Raw genomic sequence first — 16,002 nt, forward strand, 5'->3', positions numbered from 1 at the left:
AAGCGTCTCCCTTTCCATTGCTCTGCGCGTCCGTTTGTCTATCAACAGATGCGTTCGAGACTGCCTTCTCCGCTTCATCCTCATCCATGTGCAGCTGGCTGTTATCGCCGAACGCTCCTCTTCCAGCAGCTCGGGCATACGATCTCGTGCATTACGCCTCTTCGTTTCCGAAAGCGCATATCAACGCCCGCCCTGGGACGACGACTAACAACCGTGGCGTTCAAGATACGCATCTGATGTGATGTGCAATCCAGGCTTTCACCATCACGAAGTGTCAGCCGAACAACTCGGGTAGTCGAGTCAGCGTTTTGAAAACCACCGGTCTTTCGTCTGTCGCCAGATACTTCTTTCACTTTGCCGTGTACGGCAAAGGCGCGTTTCAGCGTATCGTAGCTGACGTTGAAGGCGCACTTGCCTTTCGGCACTTTTTTCCTTCAACAAGAATGTGCCCTAAGCCAAGTAACTTTTTCTTTGCTTCTTCGATTCGAAATTTGACAAACCAGACATGAGTCATCCGGTATGCGCCGATACCTCCTACCTGCTCGATGACACCGGCGTCTTTCATCGGTTGGCAGAAATCTATCCTGCAAGGCCTTCCACTGATATCGCAGTGAAGAACAAGCATAGTTTTCAGTCCTTCCCCGGTAGACAGAGGTGGCAGTACAATCCTATATTCTTAGGTCCTTCCAAAACGATGCTCCGCGGCCATCATTGGCCGTTACCACAGCTCGCGAGGAGCCAGCCATCCTGCGTCTGGACACTACGGCGTCCAGAAGCAGAATCCACTAGACCACGCCGGAACACGTTCTTTGCCGAGAACAGATAGTTATTCTCATTATCCATGCATGTGCGCAATAAAAAAAAAAATATTCAACACAGTGTAAAGTCTCACCGAGACAAACTCGAATCGCTGGATTCAAAGTACAGAGTGTTTAACATAACACTACGAGACCATCTTCCGACGCCTGGAATTGAACCCGGGCCTCCTGGGTGAAAGCCAGGTATCCTAGCCAGTAGACCACTTTTTGTATTGCCTGTTTTGACATATACATCAAGGAAAATGTTTTTCACAATAACTGTAAAGCTCGCAACAACCAAACTTCGGCTCTCACGAAAGGTTTAAAATTTCTTGAGGACTGCCAGATCATCAACCACACTGATCCAGTCAGGTGGACCAGAAAGCGCCCGGTACGTTTTTATAAGAAGCACCACTCTCTCGATGAAGTTCTCGCCTACAGGACGCGTGCTGACATCAGCATGTTACACTTGCATCCTTGTTTTCCACAGGCTGTGGAGGCCCAAGACCATGACCTGTATTATGTACACTGTACTTGGTGCAAATAAACTTCAGTTCAATTCAAAGGAATATTCTCACTCTCGACTGGAAGGAACCGTATGCCATACGGATCTAGCGGAAGCTCTTTTTTTTAGTGTTCTCTGGAGAATATCCCGGTGAAAGACTGGGTACTGTTGTGCCGGTGGGGTTATCACACAGTATCCCACCGTCAACAGGGTTGTGCCAAGAGTTGGTTGCGTAGCGCTCGTCACCCGTTTCGTGAACGAGAGCTGTCAGCGCCCTGGGCGGTAGCGATGAATCCGAGTCGGCGCTGGTGAGATGAAGAAAAAGCTTTATACACTATTTACAGGCATTTACACAACGAGTCCAGCTCTGGGGCCGAAAGCTAACATAGCCATACGCAACTGTTCTTGCGCAGCGACGGCCGGGGAGATTCCGCCGCGTCCGCTCTCTCAGGGGGCGAACTGCTCCCGATGGACGCTAGTGACGAACTCATACTCGGAGCCTCGAGCGGAAGCATTTGAGGCTCTGTAAACCGAGAAACCGTTGACGCTCAAATGGTCCAATCTGACGGCAGCACTTTAGCAGGGCCAATGGGAGAGCTTGCTGCGCTCTTGCTTCAAATATGCCGCAGGGCGAGAAGGGGTCCACCGCCAGGGCCATGGTGCCGAGCTGTCTGGATGCTCAGCTTATGTTCAAACACGTCGCTTCTCTCCCCTTGGCACGGCTCGCATCCAATGCACCGGTGCTTTGCACAGAAGTATCCGGATTTTGTGAAGGAGGTGTTCGCCGGAGAACTTTGGCGTCCGGCTGAATTTCTGGGCGGCTTTGGCCGGGCACAACAGTCCCAACAATCCAGAAAGACGTGCTCGATTGTTTCGTCACAAAACAGATGCTCGATTATGTCCGGGTTTCTACAAAGCATACACTCTGCTGTCCAGGAAACGAATAAGCCTTTTCATGTAACCAGGTTTTAACAGGTAATGTTTTGCAATGTAGCTTAAGAAGAACGTTTTATGTGAAGGCCTAACGGGCATCTTTTTCACACGCTTTAAGACATCTTGTCCGGGGCCTCCCCGGTGTGGTGCACGGTAAATCGGCAAAGGTATCGTCACATCCAGAATACCTTTGTACAGCTTCTTCTTACACACTTTGCTCAAGTATTCCATTGAAAAATGCGCATGCAACATTCTGAAAGAGAACTTTCCTTTTAAGGCGCCACTCATACTCTCACCAGAACACACAACATATTCAGGAAACATTTTACACTGTCGTACTTGCATGACCGTACTCAAGAATTTGTCGTTTTGATCGCGAAGGAAAAAAAAAAAAAAAGCGCGCGACAACCTGTTGCAAAAATAGATGCACGAGGCCCAAGTCCCCCGCCTTTTCTTTCTCTCTTTGCTGCACTTTTTCCATGTTGATGCCCACATGAAAACGGCAAAGACATGGTGAATTTTTTGGATGTTAACACGCGTCGCCGAAATCACATTCATTACGTACCATATCTTGGCAACAAGGAAAACATTGCACACAAAAGCGCGTGAGACCATTGACAACGGCTTGCCCTGCCATGATGCAGCTTTCACTATCGTCCTATCTGCCTGGCCGACCCAGAAAGGGGTGGGATCTTGGTACGATTCCAGCGGCACGCCTAGATACTGGGTCGGCAATTTTGTCCATTGCAAACGAGAAAAGTATTCAGGTGTAACATCAAAGTCTCCATGCCAAAATCCGACACTTTTTTCCCAATTCACTTCACAGACTGTCTGTCGGCAGAATTTCTCAACAAAGACAGTACCTTCTTGAAAGCTTTCTCTGATTGAACAGAATACAGCGATGTCATCTGCATATGCCAGCATTTTGACCTGTGCTAACTAACATAAAACCAGTTATACGATTATTGTTTATGATAGATCGGCAGAGAGGCTCGAGGTAGGCCGCAAACAGCAGGGTTGACAAGGGGCAGCCTTACCTCACCGACGACAACACACGAATGTTGTCAGTGAGCTCTCAATTGACAATTATCTGTGTCGTAAGTTCGCATACGCCATTCGAACACCTTCCTTAATCACACGTCCTATGTTTGAGTGTGCCAGTACTTCAAATAATGCATCGTGCGAAACGCGATCGAATGCTTTGGTGAGATCCAGCTGTATCATTGCCACTCGAGCTCCAATCGCGTCACAGCACTCCAAAACAGTTCGTACCACTTGCACATTGGTTGCGATGCTTGGACCTTTGATGCCGGACGTCTGGTGTGGCCCAACCAGACTTGATATAACACATTGAAGCCTTTTCGCCAGCACTTTCATGTATATTTTATAATCCACGTTGGTGAGGCTTATCGGCCGATAAGAACCCATCAACAGGCGCTTTCCTGAGTCATCATACTTCGGAATCAAAACAATGTGCGAGGAAGAAAATGAAGGTGGAACCTACTTACGCTAGTATGACTCGTCTAGCACTTTAAGCAGAATCTGGGCTGTGGAATCTTTAAAGCCCGTTAGATCCTGGTAACTTTTCGCTCGTCTATCGCACTTTCGATTTCTGTCAAACTTATGGGTTGTTCGAGACGCGTTTTAATATCATCATCGAGTTTTGGCATTTGGCGCAAGAATTCTGCCTGAAAGCCATTTTTGACTTCACGTTTACGGCCAAGCAATTCACTGTAGTGTTCTATAAACGCATTTTTTTTTTATGGTAGCAAGGTCACTAGTTACAGCACCTCGGTTCTAAATTTGCCGTATTTCTTTTTGATACTCTTGCCGTTTCTCATGTGACAGCGCTCGCTTAGTTGGCGTCTCCTCCCCCAAAAGTTTTCAGACTTTGCTCGTATGACTGCTGCCTTATACTTTTCAGTGTCAATGTTTGGAAGCTGTCGTTTCAAGGCTTTTATTTCCTGTGCATATCTTCGCGGCTGAAAGCTATCCATATTAAGCAAAAACTCAAGCTCCTCGTGTATTTCTTTCTCTTTTCTTTTCTCAACATATCGAATTGCGCTTGCAGTTTCGATAGCTAAAAGCTTTACTCTCTGCTTTAGCTACCTCCACTCAACTGTATAGCTTTCGGGCTGCGTCGAAACAAATTTATCGAATTCTTTCGTTGTCTCGCTTACAAAACTGTCGTCCTCTGAAAGCTTCACGTTAAACTTCCACAGTTGCCAGTTAAATCGTGACATCCGCTGTTTTTTGCCAAATGTTCCAATTACTAAGCAATGGTCACTGAAGCTTACAGGCTTAACGTCATATCCTGTGCACAATGAAAAAAGTTCAACAGAGGCATACATTCGATCCAATCTGGCGTGGCTATCCCTTTGAATATGCGTGCATTTAGGGTATGCATCGTAAGAGAGCAAATGGCTAACGTCTTCGAGATTACATTAATTAATTAGAGTGGAGCAGCTGAGCACGCTTAACCCTAATTGGCAAAATTTCCCTGCGATCCTGAGTGAAACAAACGCAGTTGAAGTCTCCTATCAATATTGCTATACCTTGTCACACCTAAGATGCATTTCGAGACTTTCGAAAAAGGTTTCGCGCTCGCTCACCGCATTCGGAGCATAAACACAGAGAACACGATAACTATAATTCGAAAACGAAAAGTCAACAACAAGAAGGCGACCGTATTGGGAAGCCCCAACAGAACCAACGTCGACGCCTAAACTTTTACGAATAAAAAAAGCGCATCCACCCGACGCGCCAACGGACTGGCAGACGCATACGCCATACAAAGAAGAAAAGGACGACACCATATGATCAGTTAGCTCTTCGCTTTCAATCGTAGTTTCTTGAATAGCCATTCGGTCAAGGTCATTTTCAAGAAATAGGCGACGCAGTTGGCTTTGTTGTCTTGTCGCTCCCAAACCCCGCACACATAAAGATGCTAAACGAAGAGCTACATCGAAGTTAACCGCCATTTTTAGTAACAAAAGCCCCGCTAATTAGCGTTTGTAGCGGGCAACAAAACAACACTAAACTCACATTGCATAAAGCCTCCGTGCAGCGTTCCCCAATCCAGTCTTTCGCAAGCGTCGTACAGGTCACAGCAAGCACCGTCTTCGCAGAGTCCACCTGGCCACACACACCAGAGGATTACGGAGGCGGTTTCACCGCCTGCCAATTGGCTCGGACGGGACGTTCGGCCGCGGTATGAAGGGCGGCCGTCTCATCCCGGTTGTTTTTGGTGGCGGCTACCCGCTACCACTACAATCCAGTTGCTCACTCTCGGTATCTTTCTGGTCACGCGGCCGCTTTCCGGAAAGTATGGCGGCTCCAACGCCAGCTGCTCCCTGAGTAACGTCAATTGCTGTTACTTCGTCGCTCTAGATGTTCGATTCGTTGTCGTTCGTTGCGTTATTCAGCGCAGATTCCTCTTGGTCGGTGTCTTTTGGTTTGGAGGGGGGGGGGGGGGGGAGGGCTGGCGTGAACACGGCTTCTGCGGCACAAGGACTTGAAGATTAGCCTGCAATACTTCCTTGGCCGCTGGTTCTTTTCCTGCTTTAGAAGTCTCCTCAGCGTCTGCCTCATCCATATATAGCTGGGACACTTCATCACTTTTGCCGGGACCGGTGACGCTTGCGTATGTGCGAGTGCACTGGCTCTCTTCGTGTCCGAACCGCGGGCAAGAGCGGCATCGAGGAATGCGGCACTCACGCCGTATGTGCCCTGTACATTGGCAGCGCAGGCAAAGCGGGGTCCTGCCAGGCACTACCACTAGGGCCAATTCGCCACTGAGGCTCACCTGATGGGGAAGGTCGTCGAGCTTGACGCCAGCATTCAACTTCAGTGTCAGAAGTCTTGTGGTTGAACCCTTATCGACACTCCCTGTGCTCTCCACTTCTCCTTTGAAACATCTGTCACCTTTCCGAAAGCAGAAAAAGGCGAGCCGCACGTCTTCGTCCGGTACACTGTGGAGCAACCAGTGTCTCTTCATTGAGACATCTCGGTTAGCAGGACCGATGACGAGACAGCGAGCACCTATAACTTGCAGGTCTTCAAAGCAAAGAATCATCGCGTCTTTGTCCTTGAAGGTCACAGCCCCGACGTGGTTCATGCGGTATGCCCCCAGGGCGATAACATCCGGCATGAGCGAAAGCGGAGCAAGCTCATCACGAAAGTCTTCCATCCGGTATGAGCGCGCCCTGATATCACTGTGCAAAAAAAAAAAAAAAAAAAACAGTGTTTTCAACAAATCGCCCTGTAGGCAAACTTGGTAGTAAAACCTGATAATCACTGTCTGAAACAAAAAGCCTGTTTCCGCGGCCAGACATGACTGCTGTACTCGCTCCAACAGAGCCCAACATAACACATCCGTTCGCCTTGGCGGCCCGGAAGTGGAAACCCTAGCCACTAGACCACGCCGGAACACGCTCGTTCCGGAGAACAAACAGTTCTTCTCCTTATCCCTGCATCTGCGAAACAAAAAAACATTTACCGCAGTGTAAGGTCTCACCGAGACTTGAACTCGGATCGCTAGATGCAAAGTCCAGAGTGTCTAACATTACACTATGAGACCTTATCTTCCGCCGCCGAGAATTAAACCCGGGCCTCGTGGGTGAAGAAAGCCAGGTATCCTAACCACTAGTACAACATTTTGGGCGAGTTTGTTACATACATTCATTATTACAGCGCAAGGACGGCACAGAACAAGAGGAGGACACAACAGCGCTGTTTTTTTTTTCTCGGTGGTGCAGTCAATGGACCGAGATAATTGGTGCCACTGCGCTTTTGAATGTTCTGGCTCGGCATGGAACTGTACCAAGACCTTCAAGCGCTCCTTGTACGCTCGTACTTGCTGAAGCCATTCAAACCTGAGAATCTTGCAGAGCCTTCTTCCATGGCTTCCCGAAGGGTGTACGCCGCCAAATAAGGCTGATACATCAGGTGGGAGGATTCTCTTGCGAACGCAAAACCCGAGTGAGCGTGCTCGGCAAGCCGCCGCGGCGACTATTGGTACCACATGGAAAGGATCAGGAACACATGCAAAATAGCCCTTTGTAATAGAAATAATAGAAATAAAGTTCCATAATACAACATTTTGGGCGAGTTGGTTACATACATTCATTATTACAGCGCAAGGACGGCACATAACAAGAGGAGGACACAACAGCGCTGATGTGTCCTCCTCTTGTTCTGTGCCGTCCTTGCACTGTAATAATGAATGTCTCTAACCACTAGACCACGTCGGATTTTTTTTTTCTTCATTGCCTGCTTGGCGAGAAACAAAGCGAACACTTTACATCCAATGGTAAAAACGCACCCTCTGTATTAAGTGGAGCGTTCGTTTAAAAAACGCTTCAGGTTTACAAGCTCGTCCATCGTAGCAGTCCACTCTGGGGGATCATTTTGGCTGCATAAAACATCTCTTACATACATAACACTTTGAATGAAATATTGTCTCAAGGAGCGAACATCTATGTCAGCATTCCTCCTGACCGCCCTACGCACTTTCCACAAACTGTGCAGGCCCAGTAGCATGACCATGTCCAGTGGAACGCTGTCAGTGTTTGGAACTGGCAAAAAAAAAGTGCATAAGGTGACAAATGGAGATATTTCTTCCCAGTTCTTTTGATAATATCCCACAGAAACGCAGCATCCCAGCATTCGAGGAATATGTGTTCGATCGATTCCGGCATTTTGCAGATAAGACAGTGGACAGACCATGGTACAAAAATGCCCTTCTCATCGAGCCATGGTTTAACTGATAACGTACCACTGTGCAGGTGGAAAAAGAAACGTTTCGCTGAAGAGCGAACAGGCATTCTTTTAACTCTTTTTAGAACGTCTGCTCCCGGGCCTGCACCGTATTTGTGGCGATACAGCGGAACAGGCAGCATCGCGTCTCGTAGATCTTTGCACAACTGTTTCCTTTTGATGACCGACAAATATTCTAAGGAAAAACGAGCTTTCAAGAGCAAGAAAGCTGCGACAACTTCGCGCAAGAAACCGCGTACACCCACGCTGCTATTCTCACACGTAGAAACAACAAAATCCGGCAACACTGCTCGCAGCCTGACTTGTATTACAGTTTGCAAGAAAGGATCTTTTGGTTCACGTAAAAAGAAAAACCTAGACACAACCTGTCTTAAGAACAAATAAACACGCCCTAGTCCTCCCTGGCCTACAGACCGAGACAAATTTGTCCTACTTGTTCTTTCCCTTGTAGAGCCCCACACAAAGATAGCAAAAACCCTGTGTATATTCTGCACATTTATGTGCTTCATGCACAAAGCTTGAAGCCCATACCAAATTTTGGCGATGATGAACACATTACACACCATTGACTGAGCAAAACAGAAAATTCCCGTCCTCCCCAGTGGATTTTTTTCTCCCGTACATTGTCAGTTCAAATTTTCCAGTACTCAGTGGCATCTCTATATTGGTTGTGTGGCACCCCAAGATATTTGACGGGAGTCTCGGTAAATCGCACATTACCGAACAGCGAGGGTTTGACATCCCAACTCCCGTGACAAAAGCCCAAGCACTTGCTCCAATTGACAGCGCTTACCGACATCCTACCAAATCTATTAACAATATTTACTGTCTCCACAATAGCTTGCCTGCCGCGACAGAGAACCGCAACGTCATCGGCGTATGCTAACAACTTAACTTCACTGCCCATTGGGCTGAATCCTTTCACTTGTTCACTTCCAATGATTTTTAAACAGAAGTGTTGTAAGTATGGTTTGTGGGGTTTAACGTCGCAAAGCGACTCAGGCTATGAGAGACGCCGTAGTGGAGGACTCCGGAAATTTCTACAACCTAGGGTTCTTTAACGTGCACTGACATCGCATAGCACACGGGTACCTTGCTTTTCGCCTGCAGCGAAAAGCGGCCGCCGAGACCGGGATTCGATCCCGCGTCCTTGAGAACAGTAGTCGAGCGCCGTAACCACTGCGCCACCCCGGCGGGGTAGGAAGGTTCTAAGTAGACTGCGAACAAAAGAGGTGATAACGGACACCCTTGCCGCACTGATGCCAGCACTTGAAACGGGGTTGTGACACGCTTATTAACCGCCAAACATTCAGCATAAGACATCTTAATCCCTTCCAAGATAACTGACGCGACATTAACGTGTTCGAAAAAGAATAACGTGGACAATCAAATGCCTTTTCTAAATCTAGTTGTATCATGGAGACGCGGCCGCTCCAAAGCACTCCAGTATGCTTCTAGCCACGTGTATATATGTAAATATCGTTCTGCCTTTTACCCCACACGTTTGGTGGGGTCGTATAATTTGTTGAATAATAATAATAATAATAATAATAATAATAATAATAATAATAATAATAATAATAATAATAATAATAATAATAATAATAATAATAATAATAATACTTTGTTCACTTCAATGAAACAATACAGGAGTCGGACACGCCAAAGCCGCAATTGGGCTTGTACGGCGCCGTCCGGCAGCAGCAACAACCTTTGCTACCAGATCGAAGAATCCCCCTCTGCAACCTTCTTGCCAAGATTTTCATGAAGATTTTATAATCGACGTTTGTCAAGCTGACGGGACGATATGACGTCACCGATAGCTGCTTAACAGGGTCAGTTGTCTTGCGAATGAGTTGTCTCATACGCCTGCATCAGTACACGATGTAACGCTATCGCTAAGTCTTACTTGAAGGTCTTGAAAAACAGCGCGCTTAGCCGTCTGGCCCAGGTGATTTGCCCATGCCAAGTTCGCCGATCGCAATCTCTACCTCTTTTATCGTGATCGGTTCCTCAAGCCTTGCAATGTTGTCCTCGTCTAGTTTCGGCATGAGTTTCAAAAATTCATTATCAAACCATTTTTTACGCTTCGCTTTCTACCGAGTAAATCACAGTAGTAATCCACGAAAGCCTGCTGGATTACATCTGGGTCACTGGTGACAGAATTGTCATGTCTTATCTGTTTAATTTCGCTCCCCGCCGCATATCTCTTTTCATCCGTTAGGGACCGCTTCGTCGGTGTCTCGCCAAAGAACAGGCGCTCAGCCCATGCACGTATGACAGCTCCCTTTTACTTGTCGTTTGCAAGAGTCTCCAATTTGCTTTTTAGTTGTTTGATTTCTGCCGTGTACCGTCCTGGTTTCGCGCTCTCCATGCTCAAAACAAACTTTAGGTTGCACTGCAGGGCCCGCTTGCACAAAAAAATCTTAAGACTGTCTTAGCTAAGTCCAGACTTAACTGGAGTCTAAATAGGCCACTAGCATGGCGGCTTAAGATTGGAGTAAAGACTGGGCTTCAGTCCTGACTTTAATAAGTCGCTTGTATGATTACGACTCTGGTGCTGTCTTGGTTAAGACACAAGGACGCCAGGTGTCTAAGTAGAGAAATTAGGGAAATACAGGGATGCGCTGGCACCGTCCCTGCTGTAAGGTGTACACATTCCGTCAATTTTGCGTTGTGTAAAATCCGTGCCATTGCTTTTTGCGGCTTAAGATTGTGTTACGAGGAAAAATGCCCCAAGTGGTTGCTGAGGCCATTCTGGGAAGCCACTTTGGTGAACATGAACCCGAAGCGTTCGACGTTCGGAACACGAGCCGTCTTAAATAAGCTTGGTCTTTCTAAAGACACCATTTAAGTCTGGACTTAGCTCGGACTTTATCGTGCAAGCCGGCCCAGATCTCTTTATTTTCCGTTCATTGCGCCGAAGGACGCAGCTTCTCTCAGTGGCATTAGTCTTTATTTCTTCTTTAAAGTGTTCCCAGAACTCCGCTGCTCTTTCTGGCTGGGCTTCCTTTAGCTCTTGAATTTTTTCATTAACTTAAAAAAAAAACAAAAAAAAAAAAACGCCATCCTCCAAGAGCTTGTTCTTCACTTTCCATATATTCCAATCGAAGGGAGACTTTTTGTTTCGTTCCGATTCTAACACTAACCAAACTGATCGCTAAAGAAAACGTGTTTAACATGATAGCGCGTGCACATTGCAAACGATCTGTAGATACATACACTATATCCAGTATCGCATGGCTTGTTCGTTGAAAGTGAGTGAACTCCGGTACATCAAGACCAGAAAAGGCGCAACCAACATCCTTTAAGTCGTTTTCTAGTATACGCTCGCAAAGAGCAAATGCGCTTTTATCTCGGACATGCTGCCTGCTCTGTCCTCGACTCTGCATACGCAGTTGAAATCGTCTATAAGAATAACTTCTCTGTCACATCTCAAGCAAGATCCCAAACATTCAAAGAACACTTTACGTTCTTCTTACCGATTTAGGGCATATACGCAGATACATCGCCACTGCACAGTCGCGAAGAAAAAATCACATACAGTGAATCTGCCATTTTCACACGCAGTCACTGTCTCGACCTGAATGTCCAGAGCTTTGCGAAGAAATAATGCACACCCTACAGAATCCCCTTCAGCATAGGATACACAAACGTCATATCTTTCCCTGAAAGGCTAGACCATGCGGTTTGTCAACTCTTCACTCTCGATTTTAGTCTTCTGTACTGCATTAAATCTACGTCATTTTCAACGAACGTACGTCCAACTTGATACTGTTTCTTTCTGGCAGACAGACTACTCACATTCAAGCTAGCTACACACAATGCTGAAACATATTACTAGCTGCCATGATTCCAAAAGTTAAAAGAGCCGCATAGTCTCACCTTTCTTGTTCTGGGGGTGTCGGCTTTTCTGTATGTAAAGATAGTGCTCACACAGTAGCTTAGAGAAAGTTTAAGCGTCCAGGCTCCGTTGCCGGCTCTGCAGACGCCGCGTAGACCCACGCTGTTGGAGAAGGCACCCGTACCCGGTCCGGCGGTACAGTGGGTTTCGGCTTGAAACTTGAACGTCTGGCGAGGGCCGTCTTTACGGGTGGTTCTTCATTCACGGCGCTGCCGCAATTGCCAGTGGTGTCGATGTCCTTATGGGAACGCTTCGCTGAACTGAAACTGCATGCCTCCATGGGGACTGAGCTCTCATGAACTTCAGCTTCCCCACCTCGAGTCTCAGCAGCTTCTCGTTCGTCCATACCATTCGTTACACCTCGTTCTACTCTCGCCGGCGGCAGCAACAGCATTTTCTTGGTCCTCAGCATGGAGCACAACGAGCGCCGGAGTGGTCGTCGTCTCCTTTATTAGCCCCGAGAAGTTTGAGTGGCGCCCTCTGGCGGTCAGCCCGACGTGACGTCACGGCAAGGACTGCCTGCGCCGATCGCTCTGGCTTCTCCGTGTTGCCGCGTAGCTTAGAGTCTGCGGCCTCGGTTGTTCTCATAAGAACAGCATTATGAACAACGCAGACAGCACCGATCGAGTGTCAGGAAAAAAGAAGTATTTAATTATGATTCCTCTTGCTTTCAAAACACGAAACATGGGCTCGTCGCGGTGAGCGCAAGTCTCGCGCGTGACCGAGCGCTCGCCGCGACGGGCGCAGCTGGTGCCGTCGCCGCCGCAGGAGCCTTTCGTGCGTCGTCCCTTGAAACTGATGATGTGCGTGGAGTCACTATCTTCATGATTGTATTACGAATGTAATACAACCATGAAGATAGGTCTATATGCCTGCGACGCGATAAATTTGTACCGTTTTGCTGTGGACGTTGCTCAGAGCGCGTATTATGGACTGCGCGCTGTGAAATTTGTGCACGGATTTTTATTTAAAAGAGGCTACTGATTAAAACTTTATTAGAATCATCTTACTTGTCGAGCATTTTTGAGAAGCAATTGCGCATGATTTGCCAAGAGCAACGCGCATTTTGATGGTCAGCAATCCGTGTCGTAAACATTTCCGTCATTCCGTTCGCCTCTGCCTATTGCGCCGCAGCCGTGCGCGCATGGGATGTCTTGGGGGCACTGCTAATTTGCAAATTTCTTTCCAGTTTCCCTTTCACTGAGGAGCATAAATTCCTATGTGGACAAAGCGTGCGAAACAAGTCGCTGCCTTAGTGAAGCAGCGCAACCACTTTCATCAATGATTTTTGCAACCGTTATTAGCTGTTTTTGCTTGAAGATGTCATTCGCGCTGAGCTGAATCCCAACGTCCTTGAAAAGGTTCTGAACCTTCACGGTAACTCCTGAAAAGAAAAAAGCGCAAGGTCTGTCAAAAAAAAAGAAAAGAGAAAAAAAAAAAGACAGCTGCAGGTGAAACAGGCAAGCAGTGTACAAAACTGTATTACATACCTTCAGAAATTCCTGTGAGTTGGTTAGCGCTGTGTGTTGGTCCTTGAGAGAAAAAAAACTACAGAATTATTATGCCATTAAACCACTCTTTACAGATACAGAGATATCACTAAATTTTCGCCACGCATTGAAAACTTTTTCGTTTTGTTAAATACTACAAACAGCTCATTGAATCCATATGTGAAGAGGATGAAAAATGGGTCTTGTTTAAACAGGCCAGTCCTTCTCTGTTCTTAGGGTAACATTATGCTTAGAGTGATAAGGTTGAAATGCAGTATTTTCATGTACATTTGGTGACGTGGCTAGATAAAAGAATATTCCTCGTGTATCTACGGATGACTTGTGGTTTCATTAATTCATTTTTATGTTGTAACAAGCTCTCCACTCGAAGGTACTGCAGTAATATAGAGATTGTTTAAGGTAAATATTGTTTGTTTTGATCAACAGTAGTGGTGAGGAAGCAAAAGCCGATAATTTATCACGATTCTAGCTTACTCATGTATTTCAGTTTCATAGTCAGAACTAAAGACAATGCGGGATATTTAAATGTTTTTCTTTTTCCTGAATGCTTGATAAAAATCATTCACGTTAATGTGAATCATCACAAAGGAATAGTGGCCGCATAGCGTATCCATAGGTAAACGGCGCTCGAATTTTCACTACTGTCCCCATTCTTGTGTGTTGTCAAAGCCTCTGCGTGTGCGCAGAACTGGTACTACTTTGCGGGAACGCCTCTTTCACCTGGAATCAGATAGCGTGATTCAGGCTACAACCTCAAAAAACACTGAAACAAGGCCTCACCGAAGTTTGGGCATTACCTCAGAAAAGCGCAGAGCAGCTGCACATCACGTGCACTTTAAAGCCACGCTTGTTGCATAGCACACAAGTCTGAGACGTATATATCTAAGGCAGGGCTTCACGGAGCCCGAAACAAAAAACATTCCCTATCACAACCCTTACTGAAGTGCTGTTTTTAGGGATGCGTTGCATTGAATCTGCGCCCCGTGTCTTGGAAAATTTGGAAAATATCATCATTCAAACAAAAAGACCAGCACAGCTGTGCGGAATTGTGTCAAATTTCGCGGCATGAATGAACTCGAGAACACCACTGCCGTGAGACACATTTTAAACAAAAACTTAATCAGGGTCCCAGTTGATTCAGCTTGGACATTCCGCTACTGAGCAAAATGTCTGAGCACTCACTGACACAAAGATCTAGGAAACGAAAGTTCGAGCAATGGCTGATTTACTTACGCCGCCGCTTCGTCGATCCCGGGAGCGATCGCATTGCATCGCTAGGACGCACGGGAAGGTTGACGGATGGAACAGCGTCTGGCAATAGCTTTGTTCTTGTACACTGATAATTAAAAAAAAGGCTAGTTGACAAACAGCCCGTAAAAGCGTCGCTACACGTACGGCTCACCTAGTATCTTGTACACCGGCTACACAGTCTTCCTTTTTGAAGTGCTTACTGCACACTAGTGGCAATGCCGACGGTTGCTTCCCCATTCTTAACTTTATGAATCTAACCTCCTTCATTTTGAACAACTTTGGGTAAAGTGGAAGCTTACACCGGCTTTCTTCCGTGATTTTCACTGCGCACTGAGCAATAAGCCCCCACGATTATTCGCGAGCGAAAACGAACGAAAGGAGCCGGCATCGGCCGGGAGGAGCAGCAGCCCGGCTGGCGGAGTCCTTGCCGTGACGTCAGACTGAGGCGATCGCAGCGGCGCCAGTGTTCGCTCTCGGGGCTAATACCGCTGCAGCCCTGTGCTCCGGCAGTTTCTTCGGTATCTACTTCATTCATAAGATGTTCTGTTACGTCTTCTCCCCGTTCAGACCCCGCTGCACTCGCATAGGCTTTCACGCAGTCTACTTCCATGTGCCCAAAACGTCGGCAAGTGCTACAGCGCGGCACCATAGCGTTCTCGTCGAATGTGGCCCGTCCCTTTGCAACGAAGGCAAAGCGGCACCCTGCCAGGCACCACAATGAGCGCAAGCTCACCTGCGATTCTCAGCTGGTGCGGGATGTCGTCACTCTTGATACTGTTGTGACCGTTCATGGTCCGCGCTTGTGCGCACTATTGTGCGCCTGTGGACATGGTATTGATATGTGCTGTTGGTGCAAGGGCTCTAAGTGAGCCTGTTCCCATGAATATTTTTGTGTGAGTATGCTTTGCTTTGTCGTGACCCTGCAACTGCCAAGTTGGCCCTGTCAAGGGAACGTCAAGAAAAATGCAAAGAAACGTCGCCCTGTGAGAAATAGCCGGAAGTGCTTTTGTTCAACTGTTCACCCTTCCCGTCGAGAGGCGCCATTGTCAAGTGAGGAATGCATTTTGTCCAAAGGAGACGATCGGAGTGACACGTCCGCTGACGTACAGGAGAAGAAAGGAGCATGAGGATTACGGCCATTAGAGGATTTCCCGTAAATGCAGGAAAGAGTTGCAATTGCCGGAAAGGGACAATGCTGTGAGCAGTATTCGTGGCGCGCACGTACACTTGGGTTTCTGAGAAGGAAATCCACTTGCCGGAACCAACATGGCGAATCTTTGCAGAAGAATCGAAATCTACCTCCTCGCCGTTCCCAAGTTCTGC

At 47.2% G+C, this 16,002-nt stretch overlaps 1 long non-coding RNA gene across 1 annotated transcript; it reads right to left on the bottom strand.

Annotated features, from left to right (window-relative positions):
- Nucleotides 1-13,406: 13,406 nt before the first annotated feature.
- Nucleotides 13,407-14,924, bottom strand: LOC146202013 (uncharacterized). Its single transcript, XR_014701950.1, has 3 exons — nt 14,831-14,924; nt 14,662-14,764; nt 13,407-13,449 (listed from the first exon to the last, which is right to left on the bottom strand). It is a non-coding gene; the product is annotated as an uncharacterized LOC146202013 (long non-coding RNA).
- Between the last annotated feature and the right edge of the window lie 1,078 nt (nt 14,925-16,002).

Source organism: Amblyomma maculatum, chromosome 1 (assembly GCF_055883805.1).
Source record: "Amblyomma maculatum isolate TAMU_Amacu chromosome 1, ASM5588380v1, whole genome shotgun sequence".
In the NCBI taxonomy this organism is placed as follows: Eukaryota; Metazoa; Arthropoda; class Arachnida; order Ixodida; family Ixodidae; genus Amblyomma; species Amblyomma maculatum.